This window comes from Chroicocephalus ridibundus, chromosome 6, assembly GCF_963924245.1.
Source record: "Chroicocephalus ridibundus chromosome 6, bChrRid1.1, whole genome shotgun sequence".
Taxonomy (NCBI): Eukaryota; Metazoa; Chordata; class Aves; order Charadriiformes; family Laridae; genus Chroicocephalus; species Chroicocephalus ridibundus.
Genome location: NC_086289.1, coordinates 1023365 through 1036203, shown reverse-complemented (window position 1 = coordinate 1036203; position 12839 = coordinate 1023365).

The following is a 12839-nucleotide window of genomic DNA, read 5'->3' as shown; positions in this document are numbered from 1 at the left end:
AACTGCATACGTGTACGCCAAACACCAGCCAATTTAATTTATCATCATATTCCTAAGGAAACACACTCAGACATTAACCTAATGCAACTGAACATTTGAAGAATTTGTCTTCATCAACAAAATAAAATATGCAGGTCTTTCGGATCCTCAGCTGGAGGAAAACATTTCTGTAATCTCAGTGCCAATCTCAATGCCACAGAAACGCAATTTAGGAATTGACATTATGAGTTATTACAGGCTATTAGATTTTATTTTTTTTTTATTCCTTTTTTTAACTAATGTCTGTCTTCAAAATAAAAGCTACGTGCAGAAACTTCTACCTGCAATTGCACAAATGAAAGCTAAAGATTGTCACAAAAGAAAAACGTTGGCTGCTTTTTTTGGGCAGCAATTGCTGCTCAAAACCTCCAGTTTTAGCATTCTTTGTGACATTTAAGGTTTACCAGGGACTACACAACATCAGAGGTAACATTACAGGTAATAAACACTGTTCTAACCGGTAATCTACTGGAAATTGTAGGGAAGGATTATTATTACTTGATGCTGCTTTCAGCGTATTTGTTCAAAGCTACAGACAAACTATTGATAAAGCTTCGGGTGTCTCTCCACGTCAGGGCAGAATTAAGCGCTGGATTTTTATTCTGACACTGAAAGGCGCAAACCCAATGCGTTCGTTGGTACTGCTGCTGCCATGAGCCCCTTTTTTCCCCCCCCACAGAAAGTGGGGAGCGCCTTTGGCTGTGCCCCATTTCCCATCTCATTCACACGCTGCTGTGCAGGACCGACTTTTGGAAAGTGTCAGCCGAAAATAATCACGTGTCCACTGGAACACAGAGTTTGTGGGTAGCAGAAACATAGAAACTGTTCAGTTCTTTGAGTTAGCAAATAAAGAGAAAGCCCAAGTGTTTATGTGACATTTTTTGAGGAACTACTATGACCCAAAGTATGGGAGATGATTTATTTGCCCATCAAATGGAGCAGGAGCTGTGCATCAAGAGTGGGATGGAGACTGAGGTTCCTCTGACAAGTCGAATAAATCCAGATTAAGAGATGTTTGTAGAGCTCTGGGTTTGGTTTAAGCCTATTGTTTCTAGGCTTTGTATTCGTACCTTCCCATTTCAGCTACACCTGCAGCACCAGAGCGGTGGGCGCTGACAGAGTGGTGTTCCTCTGACGAAGCCAAGCCATGACCTGGAACCACATGAGCAACCAGACGCGAGAGGCTGTTCTATTTCTTTTTTTTCATTAGCTATATAAAACAATTTATATATAAATGAGGATTATGGACCAGATGCGGCATTTCTTGTCCAGGAAAACCCCTCGTGGACCTTAGCAGGTCCAAGCTACTGAAGAGCACAGCAGCCTGTCCTGGGTGATGCTGCACAGGCAGCTTCCAATAGGAATATTAAGGCGTTTTTTTTGTTTTTCAGTGACAGTTGAGGAATGTAACACAGCTTGTGTATGGATGAGGTGTTTTCTGTTCTTAAGCAATAAACCTTTAAAATCTGTATAAGAAACAAGATTAGCCAAGTGAAAACAGGAAGGGTTTTTTTCCTAGAAGGGAACACATGAAAGGATGCATTTAATGGGAAAAAAAAAATATTGGCAATTCTGAAGGCCCTTTGAAACCTTCTCTGTGGTACCCAGATTTGATAAGATTGTTAAAATTAAAAACATAATGTATATATCCCCACTGCTGTTGTAATGTTGATTCAAACCCATGGAATTGTTCCTTCTGATTTGATTTCTCACAGAGACTGTTTCAAGCAGGTTTGCCTCCGGGCACCTAGCTGGAAATATTCCCCACAGTCTCCCATCCAGATAGCATTAATATTTTCCTCCAAAGGCATATATCTCCAACAAGGCTTTGCTACACTCATGACTAGTAATTAAAAGATTCAGAAAACCTTCAGGACTACACCCACACACATGAGCACCACATGGCAACCTGCTGCTGCCGAGCCCCTGATAATAGCCTAATTAATTTTCCATACCAGAACAAAGTTGAATAATCACCTCGACAAACCAGCTCCCATTTCGCTCCTTCCCGACCTTCCCAGCCACATGCACGTGGGGAGGATGGATGTACACCACGGTACAGGAGAAACAGCCAGAGCTTTGCTGGAAGAGTTTGTTTTGTAAAGATATTATTGGAGTTGCAACCTTTTATTAAATACCTCTCCCAAGCAGAGGACTCCTCCAGTAAAGCGTGGCTGGTCACCTGCCAGGACAGGCTGGGGTGGGCCTTCCCCTTGGACATCCTCCTGCAGACTGAATGAGAACCTGAAGGTTCAGAGGCATCAGGAAGGAAATCGGCTCCCATCTCCTGGAGAGGGCAGAGCTACTGATCACCGAATTGGAAATGGATAAGGCAGCACCTTCGGGCTGCAAATTCCCACCCCCTGAGGGTGCAGAGAAGAGCCATCCAGCACACCAGCAGAGTGGGAGCAGCCTGTCCTCAGCACCGGCACCCCTCAAGCTGAAGGGCCGCTACAAGTCACAATACCAGAGGGGCAGCAAGATCATAGAATGGTTTGGGTGGGAAGGGACCTTAAAGGCCACCCAGTGCCACCCCCTGCCCTGGGCAGGGACACCTCCCACCAGCCCAGGTTGCTCCAAGCCCCGTCCAACCTGGCCTTGAACCCCTCCAGGGATGGGGCAGCCACAGCTGCTCTGGGCAACCTGGGCCAGGGGCTCACCACCCTCACAGCAAACAATTTCCTCACAATATCTCACCTAAATCTCCCCTTTTTCAGTATAAAACCCTTCCCCCTGGTCCCGTGGCTCCCCTCCCTGCTCCAGAGTCCCTCCCCAGCTTTCCTGGAGCCCCTTTAGGGACTGGAAGGTCTCCCCGGAGCCTTCTCTTCTCCAGGCTGAACCCCCCCAGCTCTCTCAGCCTACAAAGTTTTATGGAGAATTGACATGGAGAGTAACTTTCATCTAAATTAAGATGGAAACAGGACCATTGGATAGTCAGATGTGTGACACAAGGTCGCACTCCAGAGCACAAAGAAATGCAGTGACGCCCGACCCGTGCCCTCTCCCAGCAGGGGCCACAGCCCCACGGAGTCAGCACGGAACAGGGACTGCACTGAGAGATGGGTGACCAGGAGTGAAGGGAAGAAGTCGGGTCCAAATTAGCCCAAAGTGGAAAGAGAAACAAATTGAAATGTTAGAGTAATTTATAAAAACCATTTTTTTTTTAATTTACAAATGGCTCTATTATCTACTTTGCAATCTTTGTAGCAATGGCAGAGAAAGGAGAAGAGCGTCAGATGAGAATTATAGGGTAATGTTATTCATAAGCAAGCCTTATCTGTCTCTCTACAGCTTGCATATTTTTTATAAATAGCTAAATTCTTTAACCATTCAAGGTTTGGAAGCCGAGAGATTCGTGTCTCACCTCATTTCTCAGAGGAAATGGATTTATGTCTGCTGTACAGCTGACTTCTAATTACTCCGAGGTTTTCAGCTTGATGAGTTTGACGAAGCCCCCACGCTATTGAATCACCGGTTGCGTGAATACCAGAGCCCAGCCGCTGGCACCGGGGGATCACCGGCAGCGTTTTAAAAAGCAGGAGGCAACTTGCTGACAAAGCACCATTTCCGAGCTGTGTTCGCTCAAGGGAAACGCTCTCCCCCATCGCCGGATTAAACGATACAAACAAAAACCAGTGTATTTTCTTCTCCATTTGCTTCTCCACATGTAGATTACATCCTTCAACAAAATAAATGGGTGAATTTCAGCAATTATCAAGATATCCCTATAATCAGGCATAACAACAGCTTTAAAAGCTTTAAATACAAAGACTCTGGTTATTTAATATGCTTTAAATTGCAGATTAAAGTAGGCCACTGTCGTTATGGCTTTATTGTCTACTTTAAAATTTTGCATTTCTTAAAGTAGTAATTTTTTTTTTTTACCGAGCGCTTCCAAAAATTCAAGCTGAGAGTGGTTTCTAGGGAATAAATCATCTAACTGCTATAAACATTTTCTTTAAAATTGCTTTTTCCACAGTTTACCAGACCTCTTATTTTGAAGGAAGCAGTTTAAGAAATTTTTTCACTGCAGTTTTAGTGATTAATAATTAAGCTCACATGGTTTGACTGTTTTTGTGAATTCCAAAGGCAAATCTTCCTCTCGCCTATCTGACGCTCACCTACAGAAACGTGTAACTCGCACTGCAAAATAAGAGAACAATGGGAAAATAGCAAGTTATTAAGATAATATTGACTTGTTTAGAATTAGACAATTCCTTTGAAGACATCGTTGGACTGATTTCTTCCTTTTCGTTGGATGTGGGCTGCTTTCTCCCCAGGACAGACTGGGAGTGCCTGAAGAGGGTACGGAGATGGGAGCAGCATCAGGGCATCTTGCAGAGACCTTCGGCAGTTCACAGCGGTCAAGGTGAAGGACACAAATGCTCCGTCCAAGAAGGGCCATTACTCCTGTGCTCTTCTTCCAGCCCCTCAGGTTTCTGGGAATTGCTGTTCACCCCCAGGCTGCAGTTGTATGAGCCAGTGAAGCCAACACATGCTCGACCGCCCTTGTGTGCTGAGGTTTATATACTGTGAAAAAAGTCATATTTCTTCTCAAGGATCCCTCTTGGCACGCTGCTGGTTGGCTGCCTTGGCATAATTACCACTACAATATTCCAAGCAAGCTTCCTGAAGGCAGAGACCTCACAGAAATCGGTGAGTGACCAACATATGGTTAAGTACCCACGCAGACAGCGTGAGTTTGGGGCCCCTCTCCCCACCCTCTGCCACTTTTTTGGGGTCCTGAGGCTTCGCGGAAATAGCAGTTAATGGCAACCAACAAGACAAGAGGTGGAGAACAGGTCTGAGAGAAAGGGGCACTGCATTAACTTCATAATCTGAGGAAACCGCTGAGAAAGATTTAATTTCTTCTATTTTTTACTTATCTAAGCTGAATTTGGTTAAGCTTTGCAAACTTTTTGGTGTTAAAAATCAGGTAACAGAACTCAATACCCTGCGCTAAGGAGCACACTCGCACAGAAAGGTGCCCAGGTATTCTCACCAAGAACAGAGTGTCATCCTTATTTTCTAATATGGGGAGCTGAGGTAGGCTGAAAGTCTTGCCCCGGGGTACGGTAGGTAATTTAAGATGCAAAATCTTAAGTCAGGCTTTCTTAGGCCTCATTTTATCAAGTTGCTTCATCATCTCCTGCCTTCTGTTCCTCACTGGATGGTAACATTTCAGTCTTTCCTGCTTAGCAAGGGGCCGTAACCATTGTAATCCAACATAAATCCCTCTAACATTTCAGCAGAGAGAATAAAAAGACAGATAAGCAACAAAAGTTAAAGATTCTTTGTAACATGTTCGCAAATGAAGGAATAAAAGCATGTGACAGAAAAACCCTCTGAAACAACATCCAATAATTGGCAATATTTACAAGAGATACATCACTAATGGTTCATTTAACTTTGCAATATCGTAAATTCACTCATTTTGTGGAACTGGAATTATTCATAAGAGAGTTTATTACGAGTAGATTAATATTCATTGGAAAGTTGGCAGAAGATGTATGCTTAAAGTCTCTGAATTGTTTCGCAAAAGAAAAAAAGCCATCGTTTTGTGAATTTTGGACAGAGAACTGATTGCAATCAGGATTATCCAGAAGTTCATTAGACACTGAAACACTCTGCGTAAGGCATCATTTAAGTTAATCACTACCTGGTTGTCAGGCAGAGAACAGTTTGCTGAGTTCAATGTTTTATCGCCTGGGATTGCGCATTACATCTCTCTGAAAAGCAAGGATTTAGAAGTGTGTTCATACCGCTAATAAGATATGGCTTATTAGAAGTAATATTTTTGGTTTACATAAACTTTGATAAAGCCAGTTCCTGAAGCACTCGAGAAATAGCAGTTTCTAAACTTAGAGCCACACAGCTGAGATCTACAACCTACCGGGCTCTCAGAGACACCTCTCCTCGCCTTCCTTCAGCCATAACTACAATATTTATGTTATTTACCAGTGGGGTATCGGTTCCAACAGGATTTCTACAAGTTCAGCCCCTGATTCCACCTTGTTTCGGCATGGACATAAATCCTGGGCAAGCCAAGACAGCAAACACCGCCAGGGACCTTCCCCCGCTGGGACGCCCAGCTCTGCCAAAGGGCTGGTGCCCTGAGGCCCCCTACGGACCCCGGGAGAGGGTTTAGTTATTTACCTCGCACCAAGATACCCCAACAACAATCAGCAGAAAAGATGTAAGCATTTAAAAATAGGCAAGACAGCACCGGAGCATCCTTACGCAAAACATAAATAACGACAGACAGAAAGAAGTGATTTGTTTCCCGTGGGTTTGTAACCGGGAATGGGAGGGCAGCAGAGCTGACCCGCAGAGAGCTCACACCGCCGGCACGCCGAGGCCCCTTCCCAATGGATTCACCCGTGGATTATTTTTCTTATGTAAAGCAGCAGAACTAGCAGTTTTTAAGAGTACAATCTCAGCAGTAATCCATCGATACATATTATTTATTTGTCTACTACGATATATAAATAATGCATACTACTAAGTAGCATTTCTACTACTGCCTGGCTCCAGTTGATCGTGGCGATTACATGGAAAATGAAAAAGTAGCGGTCTCATTGCTTGCCCCCGTCGCTTGACAGGAGCATCTTTTGTACCTGTGCTAGCCGTCAGGACGGGGACTGCAGGAAGAGCAGGTATAAAACTGTCAAATACAAAAAGAAACGGCAGTAATGCTCTCGTCGTGAGACAGCAGGGAATAAGGAAAACATGTCTTGGATCAATAAGAAAAGCATTTGTGATTCTAGAACTTGTCTAATTCAGAAATCTCCAAGATTACAAATGCTGCCTCACGCATGCCCGTGACTACTGCTATCTTTTGTTATTAATGGGTTCTTTGCTCAAGTCTTCCACTTATTCATGCACTTTTTGTCAGCTTGGCAGCACCGTGCCACTCCTAAGTGAGCATTTGCGTGCATTTGGTTTTGCCCCACAATGAAGACAACATTACCTAGCAAATAAAGCAGGTACGCAGCACGTACAGCTTGGTTACAACCTGTAAAAGGAGATTTCACCATGAAATCCACTGTTCTTCTAACCGGGATTCTCAACGAAGCTCACCTTTAGGTCTCGTCTCAGTAGTGCATTTAATGCAGTGTTTCACAGTTGGCTGCATAAATCACACTGCAAAACTACCTGATAACATGTAATTAATGATGACAGCTGCAAATGAACGCTTCTTACATCATCATATATGGCTTCACTCGGGAAACATCAAGTTTGATTTGGGCTTCATCGGAAAAAAATGTTTGTTAATACACCAGCCACAGCTGCACTTCATCAGCAGCACATCCCTGGCAAGACAAGGGGCCTGCTTGTGAGGAAAAGTTGTAAAGTTTCTAAAATGGCATATTTAAAAGTACGTGTCTAGTTCCAGAATTTAGACATTTTAAGCACGCCGGTATTTCAATATTTAATCTGCTATTGCCTTCCTTCCCCCCAGGCTCTGACAGGGATCCAGACACCACCAACAGCCTCACGCAGACCAAGACCTCTACCCTGGGGATCAGGGGAAGGACTATTGCTGTCAGAAAATCTAACAGGCAAACCAGGCAGACACACTCCCCTCCTCCCAGTCCTCCCTTTGGAGGCCACATGCCAGGGGCGAGTCAGGGACATCACTCCTTGACACTACTGCAACATCCAGATGCTCATAGAGGCACTCAGATGCTTTGGATCATCTCCTGTATCCTTGCTGTATGAGCAGAGAGAGATAGTTTAACTTTTCACTGTTTTTTTTCCTTCCACCCAACGGTGCTGGGTCCGAGCTCTGCATAACCAGAGCAGAAACACGCTGGCTGCAGGAGAGCCCTGGGCAGCACCAGCCCCAGTGCAATGAAGCCCCCGGCCACCTGCTTATTAAAGCCCCACCATTGTGTCACATCTCAACACAATATCGTTGTCACAGGCCAACAGCAAGGCCAAGGAGCCCCATGGCTCATGCTGAGATTCCCACATTTCTCCCTCCAGCCTTGGCCTTCCCCATGGACGCAGGAGGGTGACCTCCACTCCCCCAGCAGTGGGCTGTCACTCCAGAAAACTGCAGTGACGGTATTTCACCACATCTGTCCCCTTCGTTTGCTATAAGATTATAGAATCATAGAATCTTTATGGTTGGAAAGGACCTTTGAGATCATCGAGTCCAACCAAACACCCTACAGTCTCTGCCACTAGGGCATGCCCTGAAGTGCCACATCTCGACGTTTCTTAAACACCTCTAGGGATGGTGACTCAGCCCCTTCCCTGGGCAGGCTGTTCCAGTGCCTGACCACTCTGTCAGTAAAGTAATTCCTCCTAATATCTAACCTAAACCTCCCCTGCCGCAGCTTCAGACCATTTCCTCTGCTCCTGTCATTATTCCCCTGGGAGAAGAGCCCAACCCCCACCTCTCTGCCCCCTCCTTTCGGGGAGTTGTAGAGGGCAATGAGGTCTCCCCTCAGCCTCCTCTTCTCCAAGCTCAACATGCCCAGCTCCCTCAGCCTCTCCTCATATGCCCTGGTCTCCAGACCCCTCACCAGCCTGGTAGCTCTCCTCTGGACACGCTCCAGCACTTCAATGTCCCTCTCGTGCAGAGTGCTTCACCTTGAGTAGTGGAAAGATGACTCTCAGGCATTTTGAATTTCTTTTTTTCCTTTACGCTTGAACACACCCCCTGAGAAGGGGCACTCCCTCACCTCTCCCCCTCTTCTGAAATAGAGGGGTTTGGAGAAGGTACAATGCACCAGAAAGTCAGATCAAAATAAGATGAAAAACCCATTGCACAGTCAAATTAGTATCTAATTTCTTACAATACAAACAACAGAGAAATTTAATACGTGAGCTTTGGGTTTTTTTCCCCCACCACCATCACTTGTGACCCACATAGTCTAACCACATGCATAATTTATTCCACGGGAATCCTTGAAACCAGATAGCTTAATATATGTATATGCAAAATCAACGCACATTTGAATTTCCTAATGAGACCAGAGCTTTCGTAATAAGCCTATTTTTGGTCTAGGTATTTATAACTATCCCATACTAAATTGAAAAGAAGTAACAGTTTATAAATTCACCCAGTATTTGCATAAAATGTGTGGATAGAGCTAATGTTAATGAGTTCATAATATCATTCTACCTAAAAGAACTGTTTCCCTAGCTAAGGAAAAGCAAACAGCAGTTACTCGGTGTCCAAAATTCACACACACAGATTTGAGGCATCGTTACCTTCACCATTTTCACCTAAGACTCGGTTTGCATCCTGATGCCACCGTCAACAGAGATTCCCTCCCAGCGCTTTGGTTCCTCATCAAGCGGAGATGCAGGAACGCTGTTGAGGGGACGCCACAGTTAAGACGCTCTTCAGCAGCTCGGAAGGGCTGCAGATGAAATATTACATGTTCAGAAGGTAAACGTAATGCCATACTCAGATTAAATGTTGCCACAACTCATGGCACCATGGCATCAGGACAGGCAGCAGCACGGTACGTGGCGAACAAACCCACCCCAGAGCAGCAGGGACGGGGAGCACACAGAGTCCTTGCCCAGCACACAGCACTGCAGCGGGAGAGTATCTGCCAGTGGAGAAACCGCATTTCAGACACCCCCTTAGCCAACAGACACAGGCAAACCACACATAGCATTGAAGAAAAAGGGACTTTTCTCAGACAATCCCAAGGAAGGTCTGATATCACCCTGATATCACACTTAAAACAGGCTAATTTTAGTCACGTCACTGTTTGAGGCGGCACATGAAACAGTGGCAAGGGGTAGAGGGGCTGCAGGAGACGACAGGCTGTGGAGGGTGATGACCACGGAATCACAGAACGGTTTGGGTGGGAAGGGACCTTAAAGGCCACCCAGTGGCACCCCCTGCCCTGGGCAGGGACACCTCCCACCAGCCCAGGTTGCTCCAAGCCCCGTCCAACCTGGCCTTGAACCCCTCCAGGGATGGGGCAGCCACAGCTGCTCTGGGCCACCTGGGCCAGGGGCTCACCCCCCTCACAGCAAAGAATTCCTTCCCAATATCTCCTCTCTTTCAAGATAACCCTCTATAACCCAAGCAGCAATGAAACAGTCAACAAGAGCCAACCACAGCCAAGCAGCAGCGCGCTGAAGGGCACGATCAAACCCACCCTCAGAGCCACTCACCGGGACAGCAGAGCAGACCTTCTGTGCATCACCTCACCAGCAGCCCCCTACCCTGCCCTTCCCAGCCCTTTTATCCCCTCGGGCTGTGTTTTTTTTCCCTCGGGGTGGGATTGCCACCAGGTGTGGGCAGTGAAGGCCACGACCCACCCTGCCCTCACCCTCCTGCCTTCCCGTGGCTGGTGACAGGGGGAGGGTTTGCCCTGCCTTCTTGAGCCTGAGGGTGCTTTAGCCCCAGAACCATTAAAACTCTTTGCTATCCTGTGTCAGGCCAGTTGCTGCTGACGAAGGGCTGCCCAGGTCCCCTGCTGGCCAGGCTGCTGCCCCCCGTCTCCTGCCCCATGGGTCAGAGGCGGTTAGGCGAGCAGCAGCACCCTGCCAGCAAACACGCCGGTATTTGCTCTGCACATCGCACGTTCTCCCCATCCCGGGGTGAAGCTGCTGGAAGCGAGTGTTTTTCTAGCACAGTTAAAGCTGTTTGGGAGAGACGCCGAGATTATACATGTGACCTTAATATTTCCCACTTAAGGAGCAACACCGTTTTCTGCTCTCCCAGCTTGCGCCGGCACCATGATGGGAATGAAAGGTGCCAATTTGCTGGGGAACACCAACATTTGTCTTCAGAAAGCAGAGAAAGACAGGGAGAAAAATCAGGTTTATGCAGCCGACGGCCGCAGTGCTGGTCCGCGCAGGGGCGGGGGGGCTGGCCACAGAAGCCGTTACTCTTACCTAAGCTCAAGAAAGCTGAATTTACCCGTCTGGGTGTTTTGCACCCCCAAAACCTGACATAATCCCATTGCGTTTGGGGAAAGGTGAGAAAATAAAGTGAAAGAAGCGAGAAGCCGCAGGCTGGCTGTGAAAGCCACCTGAAGGTCTTTCAGAGGAACCCTTCAGAGCGTTCCCACCCCTTTCTGTACAAGGACGCTTTGCCTCACGTAAGTCCAACGTACGGATTGTGCAGGGCCTTGAAGCAGAACCAACACTACGTCTTCTCTCCCGTTACAATATGTTTTTAATATTTCCCATTTCATCTGCTTTGCTTTGATTTTGACTTCATCTGTTTGTTTTAAAGCTGCAAGGAGAATTGGATTTCTCTCCCCTCAGCCCCAGTCAGCTCTGTGATGTTTGCCTTCCCATCTCTTATCTGCCACCTTCCTCTTTTCCCACCCTTACAATCATCTCGCTAACTTTAAATCTATGAAACTCCCCCAAATTGTCCTGCATAAAAATTGGTATAGGTTCCTGCAGGAGCACAGTGAGCTTAACTACGTATCCGTTATTAACTTTAATAGATGACATGTCTCAGTCCCTTAAGCTTTCTGCTTTGTCTTAATTATCCGGAGGCACCGTTAGCACCACGAAACCAAGCTCGGAGTGGAGGCTGATTGTGTTAAATGCTGCACGGAAACACGTTTCCAGCCGAGCGGGTGGTGCTGGCATCCTTCATCCCCTGAGGCTGGGGGACCATGGAGAGCCGGGGCTGTCCTCCATCTCCTCTCCATCCCAGCGAGGGGATGCCACCAGCCAGGACCAAGAGGTGCCGGCAAAGCCCAGCTGATGTGGCACAGACCCCCTCCTCGCTCCATGGGTGCAGCACCTCACCAAGAGTGGTGCCCAGTGACAGGATGAGGGGCAACGTGCACAAACTGGAACACGGGAAACTCCATCTCAACAAACATGAGGAGAAAGTTCTCTGCCGTGAGGGCGGCAGAGCCCTGGCACAGGCTGCCCAGAGAGGTGTGGAGTCTCCGTCTCTGGAGACATCCCAAACCCGCCTGGACGCGTTCCTGTGCAACTGCTCTGGGTGACCCTGCTCTGGCAGGGCTTGGACTGGGTGAGCTCCAGAGGGCCCTGCCAGCCCCGGCCAGCCTGGGATTCTGGGATTCTGTGAAGACCCGGGTGGTCTATCAGGGGAGCCTGGGCTTTCCCCTTCAACTCAAGAAGGGGTGAGACAAGTACGAAGCCAAGACGAGCAGGAGGTGATTAGGTCAGACAGTCCTACCAGGGAAACTCTCATGCCCCAGGGCATCGCGTGGTCTCTGCTGTGGCTGAAAATCTCCATCCTTTCGCTGCTAACCCCCACGCGCTCGCCCAGCTGTGCGTACAGCGATGAGAGCATTACGCTGACAGCTGGATCGAAATGCACTAAAGCGATCTGGATAAAAAATAACAACAATCCTACAAGTGTGAACTTCCCCAAAGGGTTTTTCTCTTGGCATTCCAGCACTGAGGAGACCCAGCTGGAAATGGCAGAGGGGGGAGAAGGAGGGTCTGAATTAAAACAACATCCAACGCCGTTTATTTGCTGACATGTGAGGACCGTTTCCCCTCTGTCCTTCCATCTCCCACGCGTTCAGCGAAGGATGAAGCTGCCCGGGCTCAACACCCTGCCAGGCCAGGGGCGTTCGGGAGAGCCCAGCCAGCCCGTGGGAAGTGGTGCTCTTCCCTGGCAGGGCGTTGCTCTGTGATTCCAGAATGGTAACACCCTGCAAAAATGAGGAACGAGAAGGTTGTTTGCACACGAGCTGTTTGGGTGCCACCACAGCAGGCCCGTGGCAGTGAGAGCTGGAGAAGAAGGGTTTTGCTTATGGAAATTGTTCTGCCTTACCGGTGGCTCGGCTCCTGGAGCGGGGAGAGGATCTTAATTGCTTGAG